The sequence below is a fragment of the Adiantum capillus-veneris genome, chromosome 12 (genome assembly GCF_014529385.1).
Source record: "Adiantum capillus-veneris isolate H3 chromosome 12, ASM1452938v2, whole genome shotgun sequence".
NCBI classification, from domain to species: domain Eukaryota; kingdom Viridiplantae; phylum Streptophyta; class Polypodiopsida; order Polypodiales; family Pteridaceae; genus Adiantum; species Adiantum capillus-veneris.
The window spans coordinates 61854581-61865924 of record NC_140942.1 but is presented as its reverse complement, the minus strand read 5'-3'; the positions used below and the strand labels follow the sequence as shown (position 1 = coordinate 61865924).

The 11344-nt window shown below is 41.4% G+C and overlaps 1 pseudogene; it reads left to right on the top strand.

The window, feature by feature from the left end:
• Nucleotides 1–5776: 5776 nt before the first annotated feature.
• LOC147445815 (uncharacterized) lies at nt 5777–6483 on the top strand (annotated as a pseudogene).
• The last annotated feature ends 4861 nt before the right edge of the window (nt 6484–11344 follow it).

The following is an 11344-nucleotide window of genomic DNA, read 5'->3' as shown; positions in this document are numbered from 1 at the left end:
AAAAAAGTTCAACCTCTGTATGGGTCAGTGGAAGATCCAACTCCGTGGATTAATGAAGATCACAAATCAATTACTTCAATTGACTGTGAAGTCCTCCAAGATTCCTGAAAAGGATATCACTACCAAACTAGGACTGGGACCACAATACAGAGAAATGTGGAGATTCTCTTCAAAGCTAGAATGAAGACGAATCAACCACTCCCGCAAGGATGGATTCACAAAGCCTTGCATTGTCATACACTGGCCAAAACCCGTATGATTAAGGGCAAACGTAGTTTATATGATCCCGACACCAAAACTTACAACGCTCTCACGACTTATCTATCACCTGAAACAGCTTTGCATCTATTGGCTCATCCCTCAAGGATACTTCGGAGTAGCCTTCAATACTTTTAGAGAGAAAATCAGCACCACAATGAGATCTACCAGGCTTGTGGAATGTGCAAAACTCAAACTCCATCAGGAACATCATCCATCTGATTAATCTTCCTTGGATAATAACTTTGTTGATCAGAAATAGTAGTGCCTGATGATCCACATAAAAATGAGATAATTTGCCTAGTAGGTAATGTTGAAACTTGGTGGCACTGAAAACCATACCCAGTGCTTCTCTCTTTGTGTAGTATATCCTTGTTCAACTAGAGTAAATCTTCGACTGGCAAAATAAATTGGATAATCCGTCCTTCCATCTGGTTGAGCCAAAATTGCCCCCACTGCCACCCCCAAAGCATTGACATGCACATGGAATATAACATTCCAGTCTAGTTGTCGGAGTACTGGCCTACTGATAATGGCATTTTTAAGACATTGAAAACTTTCTTCACATTCAAAAGTTCAAATGAACTTATTGGTTTTCTTGGTAAGTTCATATAGAGGTAATGTCTTTGTAGCAAACATATGAACAAAATCTTTTGTAAACATTGACATGCCCCAAGAATGAACTCAATTCAGATGCTGTGCGGGGTGCCTTGGCATACACTGGACTTTATCATTGGCCATCTCTATGCCATTTCTAGACACTATATGCCCCAGTAATTGTCCCTTCCAGACCAAAAAGACAGACTTGAATGGATTCAAGCAGATTCTCTTCTCCTGACATCGCTGAAAAACCATTTCCAAAAATAGTAGATACTTCTCCTTGGTTGAGAATACAGTGAAGTCATCCATGAATATAGCTAGAAATATATGCAAGAATTCACTAAATATATCCATCATGCAACGTTGGAATGTTGCTAGAGCATTGTAGAGACCAAATGGCATGAGTAAATACATGAATGCACCCCATTTAGTAATAAAAGTGGTTTTTCTCCTATCTTCAAGATCAATCTTTAACTGGTTGTAACCGCTGTAGCCATCCATAAAACTATAATATCATGGCATGCAATCTCATCAAGAAGCATATCAGTAAAGGGTAATGGAAAAGGATCTTTGATAGTCTGAGCATTCAATTTTCGGTAGTCCACACAGACTCTGAGTTTCCCATTCTTCTTTGGTACAACCACTATAGGGAATAGCCAATCACTGATGGCGACTTCTGTTATGAATCCGGCTTTCAGAAGGTTGTCAATTTTCTCTTTGACCTTCTTAGAATAATTTGGATTTATTATCTACCTCTACGCACATACTGCTCTGGAATCTGGCTTTAGAGGTATTCTATGTTGGCAAACCTCTGGATCTACACCTTTCAAATCAACGTGTTCCCATGCAAATACATCTTTGTATTTCTGGAACATAAGTCTAGCTTTTTCCTTCATTTTTGGGTTCAGATGCTTATTCACCTTGATTAATTGAGGACTCTCTTCAGAACCCAAATTCCATTCTTCGGTCTCTTGATCATCTAGAAGCAGACAATTCAGACCACCTCCTTTTCTTTTGGTTGACTCCGCAGCATAATCCCAAGACGGATTTGTTAGTTTTGAATTCTCATTATGGACTCTAGTGACCTCTTTAGTCTGCACTGGTGTATTGGGATCTGAATACCCCTCTTTGGAGTCAGATGGTTCCTCTAACCGTCCAGTTAACTGAACTGGTCTCTCTCCAGGATTCAGTTCAGTGAACTGATCTGGAAACTACTTTCTCTATTTCTCAGCTTGAGCCTTGTCAAATATTACTGCATTCAAATTGATTTCAGCTAATGGAAAAATGTTCATGGTGGCTGCAAGCATCCGTTCAATCTTCTTGACCCCATATTTTTGGCAAAGTTCCTCCGGTCGAAGTGCTTTCTTCTAGCTTCTGGTGTTATTTGTCTGGAGCTGGATTCTCCTACTGGCTCCCTAAACAGTTAAGGTCTGATTCGCATAATCACGAACAGCTTGCGACATTTGAAGCCTACCATATGCTCCTTGAACATCCAATACGATAAAGCTGGTTTTGAATTTCTCTTTTCCCACCCAAATTTGCATATTCTCAATCATACTAGTTGCCTGAACAACTCTATGATCAGCCATTCTAAACTTAAAGGGTGCTATCTTTAAATCAGTGATACCAAGACGTTGTTGAAGATGTGCCCCCAAAATATTCACACCGGCCCCTCCATCCAGTATAACACTAGATAGCAGCTCCCATTGTTTCTTGACCTTGTAATCCACCTGGATTAGTGGCACCTCATCATCTCTGACAGTCGACAAATCAACTGCTTTGGCATCTGCTTCAGCTTTTCTTTGTTGTTTGATAAACTTTGCTGCTTCAGGTAAAGTCTTCCTGATATCCTCTAATTTGATTGTCAATTTTTGAATTCGTTCACATATTTTGACATGGATCTCTTCTCTCTTCTGGTCAGAATTATCATCAGAACTCAAGGAATGAGGACTATCTTCACATTGCCAATCCTCTGTTCTGGTGTCTGTGCTGATCCTTGATTGACACTGAGAAAGACACCATGCTTTCCCAAGTTCAGTATTTTCTATTGCATTCAAATCTAATTTGACCTTCCCTAGATCATCTACCAGTCCTTGCACTGCAGAAAGCAAGCATGGTCTCAGAGATTCCAAATCCTGACTGATCTGGGTTCCCTTTTGTCAAAAGAGTGGGCTACTATCTTCTAAATAACACAAGCATTAGAACTCTCCCTGGCTGTTTTGGTAGCTTCTTAGCTAGATCCTCTATGATCCTAGCTACGAGCTCTCGTTGCTTTTGCCATTCATCGACTACCTTCTCCTTATCCTTAGCCTTCCAGACTACCCTCTGCTAAGTCCGTTTAATTGGTTTCAGGACTAACCGGTTTCATAGGCTTGTTTGGGATTTCTTCAATAATCACCCCTTTACTACGAGCGATTGCCCGTACTAGAACTAGTTTCGGCACTTTTGCCTGAGTAGCCGCAGTACTGGGTGCTTCTAGACACTAAGCTGCAAAGTGCCCATATTTCCCACAAGTATAACAATTAAGACTTTGGTTCTGAAAATTTCCACAACCTTAGCCTCGGCCAGTACCCCTTGGTATCTGCCGCGACCAATACCAGTCCCACTGGTACCTAAATTTTATTCTTTGGCTCCACTGGTCATCTATACCTTAACTCATTCGGCATTTGTAAATGCAATAAGAGACAAATCCTTACCTTTCTTGAAATGATGGATTTGAATGCCACAGTTATTCCACAGATGGCCATACGCTTTGCAGTACGTGCACTATGGGCATTCGTTGGAAACATGATCTCTGGATTTGCATTTGGAACACCAAGTTTCCATATTCTTGACTGGTTGTTTGGTCTGGCTGATTTCAGCAATTTGCCTGGCCATTTCGTCAATTTTTCGAGACCAAGACCTTTTCTTAGCCTTGTCCTTGCTCTTTTCATCTGAACTACTATCAAAACTTCTGGAAGTCTCACTGGAGTTAGAATTCTCCGTAGAAGAGTTGCTACTACTAGACCTCCACTTTTTATGGCTTCACTCCTTCTTGGCTTGCTTCTCAAGCTTTAGAGCTCTCTGTACCAAGTCATTAAACTTCTTTGTAGGTGCAGGTACCTCTTGCTCTCTCAGTTTCTTGCTGCAAAACCCATTTGTCCGAGTACTCAAGTCTGAAAGCTTTGATCAATTTATCGTAAGACTTGAGCTAACAAGTTGGATATTGGTAATACCATTTCCTTGCCGCATATTCTCCCCATTCATCTTCATCAATATGCTTTAATTAATCATCTTGCTCAAAGGATTGAATGTGGACATCAAGATCGTCTTTTTTCCCACCTTTGAACACTAGAAAAGAGATCTTTAATGAAGCAGTGTAATCAGGCCTGTCTGTATCAACACTGGTTCCTCTAATCTTGGTAGCTTGAATGCGTCTAAATGACTTCTTGTAATGATCAGTGTCGGTATCCCAATGACCTTCTATTTTAGTTTCAACCTTAGTCTCTTCCTTGGCCTTCCTGCTTGTACTATGACGACTTGTGTTCCTCACGCTCAACCCTTCTCCTCCTTGAGTGACTGGAATGCTGAGAGTCTTGGGCCTCTTCAGCATTACTCTGCTCCTCCTGAGCCTCAGTCTCAGTCTCGGGGTTCTTCTCAGTATTTCATTCTCTTTCTAACACTTCTGGAATAGGGTCAACTCGCGTGGAATCAATGCGCGATCGGGTTGACAATTTTGGACCACGACTGACTCTGGGCGGCATGCTTGTAGCCAAGAATTCTAACTGGGAGACAAAGCTCGCTGGTCCAAGAGCACTCCTCTCTAACCCCTATGATCGCCAAAATGGAATGGGATATGGTCTCTTTAGATAGCTATTCCAGGGTTAGAGTTTAGATCTATTGATTATCTAGGCAATTCAGTTACTAAGGACCGAAATCAAGTACTGGACTGGAAAATTGTACTAAAATGGGAGACACAAACTCGAAGACTGGGAATGGTATTATAAGTTCAGATCAGTAGTACAAAGATAATGAGTACAGTGTACAACAGGCTTAAACTCAGATGAAGTCTGAGAATTGATTATAGGAGTAAGTGATTACAAAGTTGAAAGCCAAAAGCTTATGAAGCTAAAAGTCTAGAAGCAAGAGCTCGTAAGCCAAAAGTTAAAGAACCCCCAAAAGCCAAAAAGTCTGGAGACACTATAGCGGGTCCTATTTATAGGCTTACAAAGTTACTACAGTAACTACTGTAACTACTACTGAATTACTATTGATGTAGCAATTCTTGCTGGTCAGCCTTCTAAGGAGCACTTCTTGCCTAGTGGGACTGTCCTTGCCTTCTACAAGATTTTTGTCCAAAATGTCAAATTTTGGAATGTATTTGTTGCAAGATATGCATGGCTATGGCAAGGAAGCATTAAGATGTTTTCACCAGATGTGAAGGAAAGGCCTTTCTTCACGGCTAAGATTTTCTTACCAAATATGTGCAACATGGGTATGGAAAGGAAGCACTGAGATGTTTTCACCAGATGCAGAGGAAAGGCCTTTCTTCAAATGCAATTACCTATCCAGTTAGGATCTGCGAGGAGTCTGTTGGAGAAAACTATTGTGTGTGGCAATGTGTTGGTCGATATGTATGCCAAATGTGGTGCCCTTATGAAAGTGCAAAAAGGACTTTCTTGATGGGATTTCTGTCTGAAATGTCCTCTCTCCTTAATGAGCTTCAGAGTCAGCTTCAGAGTTGTATAGATGAACGTGATCACTAAACTAGAGAAGCACTTCAAAAGTTCATATTATTACAAAATGATCTGGCAACAAATATTACATTGGCAAACTCCTTGATTTGCATGCATGTTTGCTTTGGGGATCTTGCCCAAGCTAAATGTGGTGCCCTTATGAAAGTGCGAAAAGGACTTTCTTGATGGGATTTCTGTCTGAAATGTCCTCTCTCCTTAATGAGCTTCAGAGTCAGCTTCAGAGTTGTATAGATGAACGTGACCACTCAACTAGAGAAGCACTTCAAAAGTTCATATTATTACAAAATGATCTGGCAACAAATATTACATTGGCAAACTCCTTGATTTGCATGCATGTTTGCTTTGGGGATCTTGCCCAAGCTAATCAATTTTCAAAGTTTTAACCTAGTGCTTCTACCTAGGGTGTCATTAATTCGGCCCATGCTAGGCTATTGCTCTTTATCATGAGATTCTCAACTCAGGAGTATTGGCAGATGGTCTTTCTATGTAACAGCTCTTAAAGCATGCTCTACTGTTGGAATCCCTTTAAAGACTGGCATATAGGTGCAGGCTCATACTGTCACAAATGGTGAGTCAGATGGTCTTGTTGGCGGTATGTTGGTTGACATGTATCTGAAGGCCCGAAAGCTTGATATTGCCCAAGTGCTCTTTGAAAGAGTGCCACACAAAAATGTTGTAAAATGGACTACATTGATCACAAGGTACATATATCATGGTCAAGCAGAGGAAGCACTTTATTGTGCAAAGCAAATGGAGTGGGAGGGTCTTCAACCGAACAAAGTCAACTTCCCTGCGCTTCTCAAATCATGCTCTAGCATTGCAACTAAAGAACAGGGCAAATGGGTACACGGCCAAGCTATTGAAAGGGCCTAGATATGGACCCATTTAATGGAAATTCCCTTGTTGATATGCATGAAAGTGCAACAACATGGAGGAGGCTTGACACAAGGGAGGGGAGATTCCATCTTATCTAAGGGTTGGCAAGGATGATCATGAAGAGGAGGTAGATATTAGAGATGCATATACAATGATGCTTGATGGTGCATACAAGAAAGTTCTTCAAAAGGAAAGTGGTGGGGTAGTCATTAAGAACCCAAAAGGCGATGTAGTCTTTTCTAGATTTTACAAACTTGATGAAGCTGAAAGTAACAATGAGGCCGAGTATCCCACGCTTCTCCTTGGGTTGAAGCAGTGTGATGAGTTTGGATTGAAGAGGGCAATTGCAAAAGGGGATGTGTTGCTAGTCATGAATTAGTAGTCTATAAGCTAAGGACACATTTAAACATATCAAAATTGGGATATAAAAATCATGCATTGTAAACACAGGATTATGTCAATCTCTCTCTCTCTCTCTCTCTCTCTCTGTCCTCTCTCTCTCTCTCTCTCTCTCTCTCTCTCTCTCTCTCTCTCTCTCTCTCTCTCTCTCTCTCTCTCTCTCTCTCTCTCTCTCTCTCTCCAGGATTTTCTCTTCTAGGTTCTTGTTATCTCTTATCCTCGGACTCACTTAAATTGAATACAAATGTGGCTAACAAAGCACTCTAGTAAGGAAAGTGAGGGAGAGCTATGGGGAACAGAATCCGATTACACACGCAGTCAGAGAGAGACTCCATCTCCATTTTCAAAGGGTCATAGTCGGTAGGTAACCGGGATATTCTCTGTGCAAGATACAGTGCAGAGTATGTCGGAATTGAATCATTCATATGTAATCATGAGGCTATGATATTAACTTTGGAGACACAGAAGTTGTACGAGAAAAGATTGACATGTTGGAAAGTGAGGTTAGAAGATTGCAGGAGCAGATGGCTCATGCATGAGCCAAAATGAAAAAAAATCTATGCATAATTGATCATTGTAGTGCATGAATTTGAATGAGTTGAAGGAGGCCACTGAGAAGCAATTCCATGAAGTGTAAGATAAGATCACATATTTTATTTCTCATAACAATTTTTTGATGAGCAGACTGACACCTTTGGTGGAGTTGGAGAAGGCCACATTAGATGGGCAAGGAGTCATTGTAGTGCTGCTAGCTGAAGTGGATGCAGATTTAATGAGGAGGGAGGTGTTTGATTACACCAAGGAGATTTGGAACCAGTCTACAGGACTGTTTCAAGAGCATTTGGCATGCCCATTGACAAATACAAAGCATGGTTTAAGGTTGCAGGAGAGCATGATGTCAAGGTGGAAAATGTTAAGTTAAAGGAAAGGGTTGTAGGATTGGAAATGCAGGTGGAAGCAGCAAGGAAGGAAGGGATGATGCACAGGACCAAATTGTTGACTGATGGATACCAACTTGTGCCTACTCTAGATGCCATAGTTCCCATAGTCCCACCTCATAAGAGAACCGTATGGCCTTTGCATGCCGGCCTTGCCTTGCATTGCAACACTATCTTGGTCCACTCTTTCTTAGGGTACTATGTATCTACCCCTCATCCAAGTCTTGCCATTGGCTTGTTCGCCCCTCCTCTGTAGGAGCTTGTTTGTTATTGCCCTACTACACTAGCAATGCCCAAAACTATAGAATTTCATGAATAGTTGCACAATGCATTCTTTCCCTCCTCCCATGATTTGCTTCCACCACACATACGTGCATTCACCTGTATCCTACTCCGTTTCTTTTGATTTGGAATTCCTTTCCCTCCGTTGCCGATTGTAGACCTTGAGTAGCCTATCCCCCTTCGACTTCAAGCATGCTCTTGCCGCGTCCATACCCTTCACCCGGGAGCATTACAGAACTTCCATGCACTCGCCATACCTCTCACCTATTGTCACCCACCACTTCAATCCTCTTCTGCCTTGGATTTGCCTTACTGATTAACTCTAGTCCCCACGCCCTCCACACATCCACTCGACACCCTCAAGGCCCATTACCTTCATTGTGGCCACCATCATAGCCCTACTCACCTTTCGTCCTCCATTGTTTTCTACTTGTTGGTGTGCCCCTTTTCACCTTTCCAAGGCCGTGCCCCTTGGATTTATCAGTAGCAAACATGTCATTTTTGCCTTGCTATCTTAGCTATAATCTTTCCATAACGCTCGCCTGCTCTCTAAGACCATGCCCACCATTGCCAACTACATTGATTGCTTATCTCTACTAAGCATGTTGCCATTGACATAACATTGTCACCCATGGAATTTTCCCTGTTGCTCTAGCCATTCTAGATATGCCTCGTGGCGTGCAACGCCTTGTTGATGCTCTCTACACATGCTGTTGATCGACTCAAAACCCATTATTTGTGTACAAGTGTTGTCATTACCTTCTCCACCTTGCCGCCTTAAGCACCATGGGGCTCCCAACCTAATGCCAATTTCAAAATGTCTACCCAAACAAGCCAAAATAAACAACTGCAAGAAGAGAAAATAGCAATGAGAAAATAAAAATAAAAATAGAATGAGTCTCCCTTCCATGATTCACTTGCAATATATTTTATTGCCTTTGTAATGGGTAGATCTCCTATCTCTTGCAACTAATAAAAAATTGTGCATCTTATTAGAACTAACCTCCCCTTTTTCATCAACAAAAAGGGCGGCATCTTGTTAGAACTAACCTCCCCTTTTTCATCAACAAAAAGGGAGGCATCGTTAAGTCCTTACCCCTTTGGGATAGGCCAAAACAAAGGTGTGAGAGGCTCAAAAAGACTTTGTGTGGCCTAATACACAATTCCCTAATTAAAGAGAGAGGTACACAAATTACAGGATATAGTAAACAAGGAAGTTGTAATGTGGCACTAGTAGGTCTGCACTCATGTCTGATTGAGAGGAATCTCACAAGATACCTCTCTTTGAGAAAGGAAAAAGAATAAGTCTAATCATAACTAAGCTTAGTACATCTTTCCACGTGCAGGGAGGCAGCAGTGCCATCTAGAAATTTCTCTCTCTTGTTACCAAAATACCCTTCTAATTTGTGGAAATTCTCAAAACACCCCTCCAATTTCAAAATTCCCAAAATACCCTTATATTTATTGTGGTTGGATTTTTAATCTTTTATTCCTTTTTGACAATTGAGATCTGCGTTTCGCATGTAATTTGTCTAAGTATAATGAAGCAATTTATCTGCTAAGCCTGCATAACCAGCTCAATTTCTCAAATTTGAAAATTTGGAAGGACATTTTGGGAATTTCTGCTCGGATTCAGAGAAATTTTTTGGAAGGGGTACGTGGAGCAGAGAGAGAGAGAGAGAGAGAGAGAGAGAGAGAGAGAGAGAGATGCCAGTTGTGTTCGTAAAGGCACTAAAGGCAGATGTGGACGGAGAGAGAGAGAGAGAGAGAGAGAGAGAGAGAGAGAGAGAGAGAGAGAGAGAGAGAAATTGCGAGCTGGGACAGCAAGGGTGATCAAGGCTTCATCAAACACTGTCCGAGAGAGGAAAAGGAAAGCATGGTTATCTCTCTCTCTCTTGCGAGAAGCAGTGGGAAGTAGAACAATGCAATTTTGTTCTCTACTTAATATAACGCTCTCACGCCCTTTATGAAAAAAAAAAAAAACATATAGACAAACAATTTTAAGCTCAAGAAGTGTCGATTTTATAAGGCGAATCACACAGTCTTGACTCACTGCCTGGGAGATTACAATAGTCCTAATTGTGACAAGCTACAAGAGGTTCTCATGAATGGGTCTTACGACAGAGTCAAACAAAAAATGATTGATGCTAGAGTAGTAGATGTTAAGATGGTTGGACAAATTGCTGATGTTGAGAGACTCATCACTCATATTGATGATGCTATTCATGCCTTTCCTTGAGGTGCTTTTGATCCCGTCTATGAACAGTTTTGTATATTTTTGTATGGAGCTATGTGGCGTGGGAATGTACCCTCAATTCTTCGGATATTGTAATATTTTGATATGTCTCTCTTAATATAAATTCTTATATTTTTTTTGGGAAAAAGAAATCATCTAGGCCGTTTTCTTGCAAACATGTCACCATCTCCACTTATAGGCCGCTAAGGGTCAGGCACACGATTACTGTCCAATAACAAGTCAACTACTTGGAAAGGACAAGGAAGTCAAGTGACACAACGAGCAAGTCGATTGCACCACAAGGATAGCAAAGCTAAACAATAAATTTCACACCTTTTGACGGTTAAAACGTTCATTATGGTGAATTGGAGACGCCTTAAAGACTGGCCGCCAATGAAGAAGACCGGACAGTAAGTGGGAGCGCTAATCCACGCGACCAAGCTCTTGAAAAAGTAGATTCCTTTGAAATGTGAAACTTTAGAATACGCTTTTATAAAATTCGGAAGTTCTAAAACGCGTGTGGGGCTTCTCTTTTCATAAGTGGACTGTGGCTATCTACAAAGAATGTGCTCTTTAGACAAGGAATGGGAAGAGAGTGCGTCTTTTCCAATGTCTACGACTCAGGGTCCATTCAACTTGATGCAAGTGTCCAATATTCCCACAGAAAGATCGCACGTACGCAATCTGTTCTTGTTGTACATGAGAGAAATATATTCAACACACGAGCACAAAGGAACCAGGATACACGTATACGGTATGGATTTTCCCCTGTGCAATGATATGGTTAGCTCACATGTGACGTTAAAGCTCTATATGCAATCCCTAGTGACTAAATGGCAAGAGGCCTTGAATGAAGACGTCGCCATGGGATTGTCGATGGTGGACGACCGAAGGTGGGGATCTCGAGGAGATTCGATTGCAAAAAGAAACAATGGTGCGTTCCCCCCGGATTTCAACCTTGACGGGCGCTGTGATAGCTCAATGTGCTAACTGTGTGCGTAGGTTGATTTCGTTGAAAT